This window comes from Rhea americana, unplaced genomic scaffold (genome assembly GCF_003343005.1).
Source record: "Rhea americana isolate MKP2758 unplaced genomic scaffold, rheAme1 scaffold_87, whole genome shotgun sequence".
Classification (NCBI taxonomy): Eukaryota; Metazoa; Chordata; class Aves; order Rheiformes; family Rheidae; genus Rhea; species Rhea americana.
Genome location: NW_028187055.1, coordinates 606,883 through 620,219, shown reverse-complemented (window position 1 = coordinate 620,219; position 13,337 = coordinate 606,883). Strand labels below are relative to the sequence as shown.

At 35.4% G+C, this 13,337-nt stretch overlaps 1 protein-coding gene across 2 annotated transcripts in view; it reads right to left on the bottom strand.

The window, feature by feature from the left end:
• The window catches only part of MBP (myelin basic protein), a 104,321-nt gene extending 104,048 nt beyond the window's left edge, over positions 1-273 (bottom strand). Inside the window, exon 1 of one of the 2 annotated variants that reach the window (XM_085323752.1) lies at positions 253-273. The gene's annotated coding sequence lies outside the window, so the exon portion shown is untranslated. The remainder of the gene's footprint in view (positions 1-252) is intronic. The other variant, XM_085323751.1, reaches the window with a different exon arrangement.
• Between the last annotated feature and the right edge of the window lie 13,064 nt (positions 274-13,337).

The window sequence follows — 13,337 nt, the reverse complement described above, 5'->3', positions numbered from 1 at the left end:
CAAATTATGGAGAATTCCAGGCCAAAGTAATAACCTTACCAGTACGAGATGGTGAAAAAAGCAGAAAGCAATCAAGAAAACAAACAAACAAACAAACAAACAAACAAAAAAAAAGAACTATTATTTGTTACTTAGCGACTTTCCATTTTTGAAATTAAGGTCCTCTGAGATCAGAGGAAACCTAACATCTCTTTTCACATAACAATGAAAAGATACTATGAAAACAAGAACAAGACATATTTGAAGACTCACAATTTTCTTCTCGTCTGCAGTCTGAGGAAAAAATGAGAAGTTCTCTCCCAGTGGTGAACCGTATATTCTCCCGTTCTAGGTGAGGAAGGTCATCTAAAGCTTCCCAGGGAACACAGCCACTTTGATGATTAGTGTTTCATTAACACACTGCAGTGACTGATGACAAAACGCATACCTGCAGTTCTAAATGCACATGAATCAAAGGTACTGTATGCTGGCTCTTATCTTTTCATACTCAGCAGACTGACAGATGGGACACGAAGATGATTCACCCTYTCCAGACACCGTTAACTTTGCTGTGACAAAACATTTAACCACTACATACATCTCATTTAAATAACTAAAAAAGCAAAAAAGAAAAAAAAAACCTCTCTGCCCACCTTCCTCTCCTTCTCTTCTGATTTCATACGTGGTTGCTATGTTTACAGTACAGATGGACTAAGAGGTGGATTTCCTATAAATGCCCCTTTATTATATTTGGCATAAAAATATCTATTACAAAAGGCTCTGACTTTTTATCATACTCCAAGTTGATTCTCTTGGCTAAATCTACTGCTGTAAACTTAGGTCTCTTCCCCACCCATAAATCCAGTACCAAAGATGCATAAAACCCAGGTTTTCCTCCTCCACTGCGAAGAACTGTATCCTTATCAAAATGCTCATATTCCTCACTCTGTGTTACGCTCKTCTCTCCTTTTTGCCTTCTATTTTTAGCCTGATTGCCTGAGCGTTCATGCATAGAATTATGTTCTGAAAGCAATTTCTTTTTAAGTGACTTTATGGAAAYTTAGTCCTCAATTTTTTTAGTTTGTGAATGTGCTTAATAAATGTAGCAAAGTGGGAAAAAAATCTGTTTTACCTTCTAACAGGTTACTGTTAATATCTGTAGCCCATTAGCACACTCGCAAACAAAATGACTCTCCAGCTTGAAAAGGTTTCCTATGTGCATTGCAACTGACGGACACCTCAGGAAGCTTAAGTAAAGAAAATTCCTCTACTTCTAAATCAGTAAACTAATTTGAGAACACTGACTTCAAAGCTGAAGGGAAGCAATTTATTTGAGCTCACGGATACCAGTCTGGCAACACAGATATTACAACAAATYGGGGTTTTCTCCCTTAATGGTATGATAGCCTACGTTCCCTTCCAAATAGRGAAGCAGAAAATACTCATTGCTGAAGTCAACTGTAAATGGGAAAGGGAATAATATATCCAAAAAATAAATTTATCTCCTTTGAAAAGGGAATTTTAGCCTAGTATATTGGCCTTGATTGGATTAGATGTGAGGCTCAGCAGGTTACAGTCACTAAGCTGTGAGTTGTTGCACTTTGGAATTTTAAATAATTAATGAGTAACAGCAGCAATCCTGCTACTGAAATCTGCATGAGAAACCACTTAAGTCTTTACATCATCCTGCTACAATTATTGTAATTGTGTGCTTCTTTCAATGTGCTTTAACAACTACTTTAGTGCACTACAGTTTATTTAAATCTTATGTCACGTACTGCTGTAGCTTTCCCAACCTTTATATAGGCTTTGTAAAGAGGCAGTATAGGAACGATCATTACAGAGTAACTACTGAAGAGAACAATGACAGTCTCAGGAAAAAAATTCTATTTGGACATGAGAGTATACATATACAAGTCAGAATTATTTCTTTTCATTTCATTAAAAAGAAAATTGGAGCATTTATTTCATGTTAAAAGAAAGACAAAGGAATGTGTCAGGTCAACAACTAGTTTTTTCAGGATAGTTTTCCAATGTAGTTCAGCATTCATTTGTGTCTTATTCAGTGGACAAAAGAAAAAAAGACAAAAATCTTGCAATGTGACAAAATAATGGGGTAAATTCAAAAGCCTAAGAAAACACGTGTTGTAATAAGGAGAAAGGAGATTAACAGATTATCTGCTTTCAAAACTCAACACTAAAATATACCTCAAAGTCTATTCTGCCTTTCCCATTATATTATTACAGTTAAGTAATCTTAAAAGATAGTATTCACTGCACCTGCCACAAAAATGGTTTATTCTTGAACAAGTTGCACTTCTGAGCTGTGAGGACAAACTATTCTACTTTTATTGTTAAGTGAATGTCATTAAAATAAAATGAAAATGTACCAAATCATTAAAATTATGATAGTTCCCAGAGCCTCCAACCAAGAGAAGGTCGTATTAGGCCAGACAAAATGCAAAGATAGTGAAGATGTAAGTTCCCCACAGGTCTTGCAACAAGAGCATACAAAACATGGGAGTCAGGTTTACCTCCTACACAAAGACAGAATAAAGGCAGATATGATATGCAAAATATTACTTACAGCCTACTGGAGAAGCTTAGGTAGATAGCAGAACTTAAATCCAATGTTATAATTCTGGAAACCCTTCTCAGTTGCCATCTAATTCTGGAGTTTGTAATCACAACAGACACCTTTCTTATTTTAGAAGATCTTCAAGAACTTCCAAGTTCTGCCATCAGTCATACGAAACAGTACTCCAATCCTAAATACTCCATGGCTAAGCAGCTGCACACCATTTTACACCTAAACCCCATCAAAATACAATAATGAGGTATTTTGATGCCATTCTAGATCTTATTTCAGTAGACTCTCTCAAACTTACAAATCTTGTATCTTATTCAGTGGACAGGCTTATCACAAGATAGAGCGGAAACTACTGTAAACTTTTGTTTTTTAAACAGCTGTAGTGGGCRGTCACTCTTGCCTTTAAACAATAAGCTTGTGATGAGCATACTCACACAGGATGTGGGAAACCAGGGATCATTTTAGAAGATACTGAGAGGAAAGATCAGCCTATGACTTGATCACAGGGTAACTGTGAGTCACCACTGTGATCCGGCAAAGAAAAAGAAAAGACAAATACAGGCCTACATGAGAGTTTATTTCATATGTTGTATCATGAGAGATTATTTCCAGTCAAGACAGGGAAGAATTAATGTCATCATACAAGTCACTGGTATAACCTCAATCGAATATAGCATGCAATTCTGGACAGCCAGAATTGGCCTTAACTACACGAATTTTTTACCAAAACAGATGTGAGGATGATGAGAGGAATAAGAGCCTACTGCACAGGGGTAAGATTTAAAGGYCATGAAATGTGAAGCCTATGAAAAATAATGCTAAATGACAATGCTGGAAAAGAAAAAACATACACTGCCCATGCACAAATCTAAGCTGAAAGTCAGAATGCTGCTTCTTCACATCAAAACAATAAGGTTCTGCAAGAACCAGAAGAGAGTAGAAAACCTAACCACTTTTGAGATAGCCATGAACAACGTGACCATTGTATTTAAAAGACTGCATGACCTGGTTCTTGTCATAGCAGAGGAATGGACCAAAACAGCATAGGAGACTCCTATTGCCTAAGGATATTCAAATTCATATTTCTAGAAAGTACAGCTGGAACCCTGGGGAAAGGGAAGGAGTACCTTTTGCTGAACCTGTTTGCATAGTGACAATGGGCATTGAAAACAAAACAAAACAGAAGAACTCCCAAACCAGAAAAACTGGGATCCCCTGGAGAAGGAGTGCAGAAGTGTGCAGTTTTTGCCAAGCTGCACTTCACTGGGGCCCGGCAGGATACTGGGCAACTGGATTTTGTTCTGCACTCAGAGATCGTTTATGAACTCCTGTTCAGTAATTTTATCATATGATCTTAAACAAAGTTAAGAAAATACAGAGGTGCCAGTTTGCCAAACTCTTACTTTTGCATCTCAAAAAACAATTCCAACTAACCTGTTACTATTTTACATCAAATCTCATTCACCTATTGTGCTCTTGGCAACAATGGCTCATAACACTAAAAAGTGCTGTCAACAACAAAACAAGCTATTTTCTGGAGTACATGATACTTAAATCAAAAACTGTCATTTAACAGTTACATGAATTATCCAAGAGTGAAAGCAATGAGTCTCTCATATAATGCAGCATCTTGCATAAAATATCTCATACTGAAATTGTAAGGGACCAATCAGTTTGCAAGCAATTAAGTTATACTGACAACTTTTAACTGTTTTATAATTACATTTTGTTTTACTGGGAAACTGGCTATCATAAGTTAGTGGTTATGACTAGTTTGAGGAGATGCTGCAGCTGCAGCTGTGCACTCCCAAACACACTGGAAAAGATCTGTGTACAGCAMTAGTCTCTTCTTTATGCTAACACTTCCCAGCTGTGGTCCTTAATATTTAATAGGTGATATTTTAAAGTCTTACAATAATTCTAGATTATAAAACTTGCCCTTACAATGGTAAAGACACTGTTTTAATCACTATCTTATTTTAGAAAATCTGATGTGCTCAATGCACTTCCATTTTTAAGCAAGTAAATCTATCAGTAAATCCACTCCTACTTTGTTATTTGAGCATCTGCCAAAATTAGTGTCAATCACCAAACGAAAATATATCACTACTAAGGGGAGGGAAGAAAAAAAAAAAAAGCTTTCCTTGTTTACGATCTTGAGGTATATAATATTCACTCAAAAAACACTCCAAATCAAAACATGTCCCCACCCCCAAACCACCAGCTTCATATTATCTGGTAAGGATAAAAACATAAGCTAAAAAACCTGCAAACTTTGTAGGTTTCTGAAGTTAAGGAAAGTGGGTAACAGTAACCACCACAACTGCTTTTTAACATTGCTGCATATGAGCATTTCATCAGTCTGGATATATTAAAGTTCACTTACACTCACTCTTAAATTCAATTAGTAATGTACATAAATCTCACTTACTTTGGCAACTGTGTAACATAAATAGCCAGTTCTAGAGAAATGACATCATTTCTTATAAGAATACAGAAGTTTTATGGATCATACCATACCTACTCTCCCAAAGACAAGGGGAAAATATATAAGCAGATAATGATGCAGCCAGAAGTATAGTTAGGCCAGGCTAAATAGGACTTGTATTTGCATAGGTTGGTACCAGACATACTTACAGTTATTAGGGTACCTTGACAAAATATCAAGTATTACTCATTTAGAGTCACTCTAGCAGTATCTTGTTCCTCACTTGTTCACCTTCTGTGCACTGCAGCCTGACCATATATAAAATACAGTACAGGTTACATCATTTTTCCCAATTGAGAATTTTCTCATGACTTTATTTTTATTTTTTTTTACAATATGGTATTGTAAGGAGAAGTAATTTTTCTGTCACTAGCCACAAACATCCTATATATGTGCCATACAGTAATTCTACTCTGCATTCTGTTCCATCTGGACTCTTAATTTCTTGCCTCAGTTTCCCCTGAAGGTCATTTTTATTTTCAACATCTCCTTTAAACTGATACTACTTTTGTGAGACTGAAATAGTCACTTGCCTATTTCAGGCTCTTTATTACGAATTTCTGTCAAGGCAGCAGCCACAAGAACTTTTTTGAAAATGTGCTAGGCTTGTTCTTTATGACAGAAGCTGAAGTAAGATAATTTATTTTAAGACTACCCTCCAGTTTTATTTAGTAATACCTTATTCTTCGTGAACTTGAATGACACYAGATCTTATAAAAAAATGGTATTCCATATAATGTCAAATTTAGACCACTGCTGTAAAAATACAGCAAATCTCTTAGAAGTGACAACTTTAGTTACAAAAAAGATTAAGATCTGTACAATAACTTTGAAATACAGGGTTCTCAATCATCTACAAATAAGAATAATTTCAAACATTTCTGAAATGCAACAAACTAAACATGGAGAATACTTAAAATGTTTGAAACAGTAAGTGATAGGCTACTTACGCTACCGACACTAGAGGGGAAATTTGGCTACAAGCAGAACAGAATCGTAAGTTGAAATTCAGTCAATGTAACCAAAGTTAATATCTATCTCAATCAGAAAAAGAAAAGAACAAAAACAAACAAGATGACTCAATACCACGAAAAGACATACACAAAATAATCTTTTCATCTCTATGGAGGTAGTTTGACAACAGATGTTAATATCTCAAATTCTTTTTGTATATATATATATATACACATAGTATATTTAGTGAGACACATGAAAATGGATTCACCTTATGATAAATTCATTTGATCTTACTCAGTTGGGCGGTCTTTTCTTACACAAGCAAACCTCCTGAAGACAACTGTATTATTGTATATCAGGAAGACACAGCAAAGCCAGCCTTCATACTTATACGTGCCAGTATTATTGCTGCAACACATGTGATTACAAAATTATTTAATTGCTCTTTCCCAAGCTTTGGTTATTTCTTTCAGGTTAAAGTACAGAACAGGCTGATTGTGAAATACCCTTTATCCATTTGGCCATCTTCAAATGTCATACTTGCACGTTACTCCTTTTTTCATAGAGCCTGTTTTATTAAACTCAGCAAAAAGAAAAAATGATTTTACACTTTCCAAATAATTAAAGCATGAAAAACAGATTCCTAAGATATAAGAAATATATGCTTTAGAGATAAAAGAATTTATGTATCTAAAATTTACTACAGAGGTTAACATTTACCTTTTAGCATCTGACTTCTCCCCATATACATTTATCAGTCTCAGTTTAGAACTCTTCAGCATAAAATAAAATAAATTAATACACTAAGAATTTGGAATACTTTAGGATTAAGTTAAAATACTGAAAATTATTTGCAATCTATATTATTTTTATTAAAGCACTAGTCTTATTAAAATTAATAGAATCTCGTAAAAAAGATATAAGTTAATTCCACACATCATTCAAAATGAATTATGAAAGACATTTTTGACTAATTCACTACTGATAGGATTGTTACTACAACATTTCTGAACTGCAAGATGTAACTCTTATATTATACTTCAGCTACTGGTCCTGGAGAAATATTTCATTAAACATATTTATAAACTTGACTCCCACTAGGTTTTTCAAACCCTAAATAATAATGCAATGTTTGTATAATACATAATAATAAAATGTATAAGCCTGTACTGCAAGAAACTAAATGAAATTATTTCATTTAGTCACGCAATGAAATTATTTTGATATATGATGATCTATACAGAACAATCAATGCTTATCAATAACCAAGAGAAGATGGAGATTTAAAGGTCTGATTCAGTAAAGCATATGGTGTCACTGATAAAATCTGGTAAATACTAAATTCCCCAAAAAGTTATTGTTAACTTATTGCTCAGCACCATATAATCAGGCTAAATCAGTTTGCTTCTTAGTATATGCAAATTAAGCAAATTTCAGCTTTACTATGTGGGTCTTAATACATTGAATTTGTTGGGTTTATTTGTTTTTGGTTCCCCCCCCCCTTCCCCCCGAACATGAGTAATGGAAAAAATCTCAAAATTGTAAGTAAATGGAAAAAAATACCCCATAGGGCTGTGGAAAAAATCTTACATGTGTATCAATATAATAGAATACAAATAAAGACTTTCACATGCCTACTTACTGGCATCCATATATGTATTTCTTTTGATCATTAAGCTACCAGTAAGATTATGGAACTAAATAATTCCTTTTCCATGAAGCAACATCCAAGACAAAGCCGAATGGCTACAAACAAAACACCAGTATAATGATCAAACCAATATAATTAGCAAACTTACTATGACTTTGGCCACCTCCCTTTCTTGCAAAATCCTCAAATACACAGAGTGCAAGAATTACTCTAGCAGCAACATCCCTTTTTCTAAGAAACATCTTTCCTCATACACCATCACAATCCCAAAACACAGGTGTCCCATCCATGACCAGCATGTACGAAGTCACCAACAGGAGGGCAACAATTAAGCATCCAGAGAAGATGAGCTGGAAAGGGACTGTGCACATGTTACCAAGTCTGARGTATCACTGAGAAAGAAAGCAGCTCAGTCCAGCCTACTTCAGTTGTTTGTTMGTCTGCTTGCACGGCATCTGCAAACATACGTACACCTAAATGCTGGTTTGGGGCACATAAAGGMGAAGCAGGTGACTGGGAAGAGACAGCATGGACCCACCAAGGTTAAATCATGCCTGACCAAAGTGATTGCCTCCTATGATAAAACGACTGGCTTCACAGATGAGCAAAAAGCAATGAATACTAGCTACCCTAATTTTAGCAAGGCTTTCAAGTCTCTCATAGCATCTTCGTATCTAAATTGATCTATGTTACAGTCCAGGTGGGTGAACTACCAGATGGTAAGAAAACCCCTGTTACAAGGCTCAAAAGATACTGGTTAACAGTTTGCACTCTACTCATAGGTTGGCTACAAGTAGAATAAATCAGAGATCTATCCTAATATCTTTAACAGTGACTTGGAGGAAGGTATAGCAGGAACCCTCAGCAAGTGTCCAGACATCAAACTTGGAGATACGCCTGACGCACTAAGCGGCAGGGCTGCCATTCAGAAGGACTTACACAGGCTTGAGGAATGGTCTGGCAGAAACGTCCTGAAATTCAACAAGGCCAAATGTGAAGTCCAGCACTTGGGACAGACTAATGACCTACCAGAGCACAGCCTGAGGACTGTCCAGTGAGGGAATAGCTCTGCTGAAAAGGACCTGGAGGTCCTGGTGGACAGAAAGCTGGACAGGAGTCAACAGTCCCCACTCCCAACAGTCAGTGAAGGCTAACAACACTCAGGCTGTATCAAGAGGAGCTTTGTCAAGACTCAACTGGACAATGCCCTAAATAACCTAGTCTGATCTCATTCCTGACCCTACTTTGGGCAGGAGGATGGACTGGAGGCCTCTCGAGGTCCCTTCCAACCTCAATGAGTCTATAGAGCTAGGTTGGAATTGTGTACATACACAAGCAGAGCACGGACAGTTAAGCACAATGCTTCCAGAAAGGCAACAGAAACTTCAAACATCCTCAGTATATGCTGTACAAATAACCTATTTACATGCAGGTAAATTGCGTGCCTTCACCATTCTCTGAACTTTATGCACAACAGAAGAACTGCATATGCAATTAGGTACTTAGCCATGTGATTGAAGGACGTGTTCTGTGGGACCCTCATCAAAAGCCTCTATAAGGCTACTTAACTCACTGAAATCAGGAAGACTAAACAAACTTAACTACAATTAATATGAAATTCACTTAGTAGCACTGAAGTTACACAAAAACACAGACTCYCCCAAACCAAACGTTAATTACAAAGACACGACTACAGGAACAGTGTTCACTTCACAGCTGATACAATAATCACTAATAGAAGACTATAAAATGCAGTTACAATGAATACAATGGTATTCAGTGTTGTACCAGACAACTGTATTAACTCAAGGAGCATACTTTTGTCATTGCTATATACTACTTACATACTAATAAGTAGTAGGTATATTATACCTTTCTTACTAAAGCCTAATAGCCAGACAAAACATTACTCAAAGAGATGAAAGACACAAAAACCTTACAATAAAATATCAATTAAAAGCAATGAAAACTATTTTTCAACACTTTCTAATGTACACAGAATTAAGACTGGTAGGTACAAGTTCCAGCGTCTATATGGAATCATACTTCTTTTTGTGTAGTGCTTTTTGTGTAGTGTTAATAAATAAGCTTGAGGCATTCAGGACTTAGAATAAAAATAAAAAACAAAAGCAAAAAATCCCACATTTATATGAATTATAAGCTATTTTTATTGCAGGAGGAGGAGAAGAGGAAAACATTTTGCAACTCATTTAACCAGAATTTTAGACAAACTTTTCAATGCTACCAGTGCTACATTTAGTTGAAAAGCACCTATTAAAATTAACTTTAAAACTACAACACCAAAAACTATTTTCTGTGTGAGCCTATTATAAGTTCTTTCCCATTAGACAACATTATCTTTCTGAAAAAGAAAAACAAAGCTAAATTATTGCCTGCCCTCCAGGTGAACAGTGCTGAATCAGACTATGCTAATGAAAGCTACGCAGAACCTTGTATTTATCTCTCTTTTCCACAAACAAGTCAGGGCAAAGTAATCATACAGATAAAAAGTTGCCAAAATCCAGGCCAGGGAGGTTCTATTTGTAGAAACTATACACTTTAGTTAATAAGTCCCTTGATACAGTAACTATCACCATTTGGGAAAAGACACTAAGAGGCCCAACAAGAGCCAAAGTAGTAGATAATTATAATTGTTTTCCTCTAAGTCAGACATAATTACTTGAGAGCGTGTTTTAAGCCAAAAATAATCATGAATAGAACATCATTATTTTGTTTGCTTTCTACTTTCAAAAAAGTAAGTGGAGAATTAACACCAAGGCCGATTTCAGAAATTGAAAATGTACTGCCCATCACAAAATCTGCCAATATATTAATCACTTCATGCAACTACAGTAATCAAGAAACTTTTATTTACACAATAGCTCATCATCATCCTCTCTTGGTCTATCTTTCAAGCATATTTTTTCCATTAAACTGAGCAATGTAAAGATGAAAACATCTGTAATCAAATTATWTAGTATTTTTCAGTGACCATTTTACTAAAGGCCCAAATAAAAATAGGCCTTTATAGTCTGATGGATGTTAGTACTTTTAGGGGAATCTGTTTCCTATACCTACTTTAATTCTCTAGAATGATTTGAGCTATCAAAATGCTATGAATACAGCACAATGACTGTCTAAGGCTCAGGAAGTTTCATATTATAATGATTATATCATTTTTTATGGATAAAGTTTTGAAGSACACATCAGTCTCCAAAATTCTCTCTTTATCTTCTTTCATTAGTATCTTATCCCTTACCAGAAATCTGTGAAAAATATCAGTTTTGTTTTTCTTGTTTTGGCTTCAGCCCTTGCCATTATAGTTTTCGCTATCACTGGTCCTTTCTGGACACAAAGCTGTCCAGCTGTCCTTCATGTGAAAACCAGCAGATGTGTAAACCCATGGTAATTCTTTCTGTACTTTTTTAACACTTAAAGGGAGACACACATGATTTTAACCATTGCAACTTCTGCCTGTGCTATCTTTACAAATTATATCCCAGTATTACTTTTCATCTCGAGAATTAACATGATTCAAAAAGATAGTCTAATTAAGGACTAACTTATGTTCCAAAGGAAAGAGTGATGCCAGTATCTGGGAAATAATAATGATGAAGATAGATGAGTGAAAAGCATTACAATGCATTACACAAAACCATAAAACAATCATTGCTTTGCTATTAACCATGAGATTTTGCTGACTGAACTGTAATCTCAGAAGCCAGCAAGTCTTTCCTGAGATCACCTAGGTTGTTCATGGAATTTGCCATGACCTCCAGGAACAAAGACTTCCTGGAAGTAAGTCCTATGGGAAGCTGGCAGGAATTCTGAAGATACTAATGAGAAGAAAATGGCTACGAGTTTGTGGTATACTGATGACAGTCAGCCTTACATACACATTTTAAGGCAAGAGGGCAGTAACAGCTGTCGATTCTGGTCTCCACAACAGACACATTAAAAAATAAATAAATCAAGTCTGGCCTGTATCTCAGTCAAGACACAAACCCAGCCAATACAAAGTCTGAGGAATGGGTGAAATTTGGCCAGCTGAAGTGGACAAGACAAAAGTGATACTGAGAGGCTGAAAGAAAAAATTGAGGAGGTGGCAAAAGCTAGTATCTCTGCTTACCACCGAAAGCACTCAACTAGCATTATAAACCTAAACTCACACTCCAATGGTAGATAAACAGATGTGTTTGAAATATCAAGTAGCAGAGGAGGCCAAAACAACAAATTAACCATCTCCATCTGGATAGATTGTACTAGGCAGGTACAAACTTCTACTTTGAATGTTGGTCTTCCTATCAATGGCCATGCTGATAGCGCTTTGAACTTGGGATTACTCTGAAACACCCTAAAAAGAAGTCATTCTACCTTACTTCAACTTTTTGAAGAAGACAGTTTAACATGCAACTCCTTCGATTCTTAGCTTCTCCAACCTGCAAGGGGAAGTTTTAAATTTAAGCACTTCCAAATGTTTAAACATTCCTTAAACATTTAAGAAAGTATATATTAAGAATTAAAATAACACACTAAGAAATTTTGCAAGTGTTGGAAGAAAATAAACAAAAAAGAAGTTATCAGAAACATCTTTCTTTCCAATGTGCAAAACAAATCTAGTATAGAGCAGCTGATAAATTGATCAAAACCAGTAGAAATTAAAAAAAATAAACTATTGCAATTTCAGTCTGTATTTCAGAAAAGGGAAGCTCTCATTTGATAAATCTTTTCAGATTTATCTCTTTGTTTCCTTCTCCCCTTTGAAAGGCCTTACTAAAACTTCAGGAAAAAAATATTATTAGTGGTGAAATAAAGATTTCAAAAACTGCAACTTTTCTACTGGGTTATTTCAAAAACATTTCAAGAGAGAAGAAAAAATTGGCTGGAAGCTTCCATGTTATTTCTTGGTTTTCTCTCACTTGCCCTTTGCGTGGGCTTTCCTGGGATGTGTCCAAGATTTACAGCTATTCCAAGCAGTAGAGTTGGGATTTCACAGTTATTGCAACTGATGTAAGAATAGGAATGATCCCACTTTATATTAACCAAAGAGCTGTCCAATTATTTTTTTTAACTCAGCATTTTTAAGAAGTGTAAAGTATTTTTCTGAATATGAGAACCCAAGAACATTAAAAGCCAAATACGGTTGTCAAGAACTGTTTAAGTATCTGCACTTTACTTTAGCCCTAAAAATATCTCCTCAATAGATTCTGAACTCTTTAAAGAAAATAGTAAGAAGTTTTATTTTGTTTTCCAGAGAAGAGTTAAGCCCATTATGATTGACCTTTCATACTGTCAGTCCCCAAAAACCTCACAAGTAAGAAAATGAGGTGTAGTAAATAGAAATGAGGGTGACTGGTATCTCCTGAACATCATGAGAACTTCCTATTTTTAAATAAGTCAGATTGTGGAAAATAGCTGGCAAAGCAAGAAAACATGTTTTTTTTTGCAAGTCATGAGTACAATTTGCTGTTCAGAAAAGCTAATGAAATTGCTGTACATCATCTACATAACTCATATCAAAATTGTTTATTACTATACCCCAAAACCCATCTGACACAAGTATTTCAACCAGGATTTTGCTTGATATTTGAATGATGATTAGATGGTAAGAGAGATGACGGACTTCATTTGCAAAAAAATGCATATATGAAAATAACTAGATAGATAAAGAA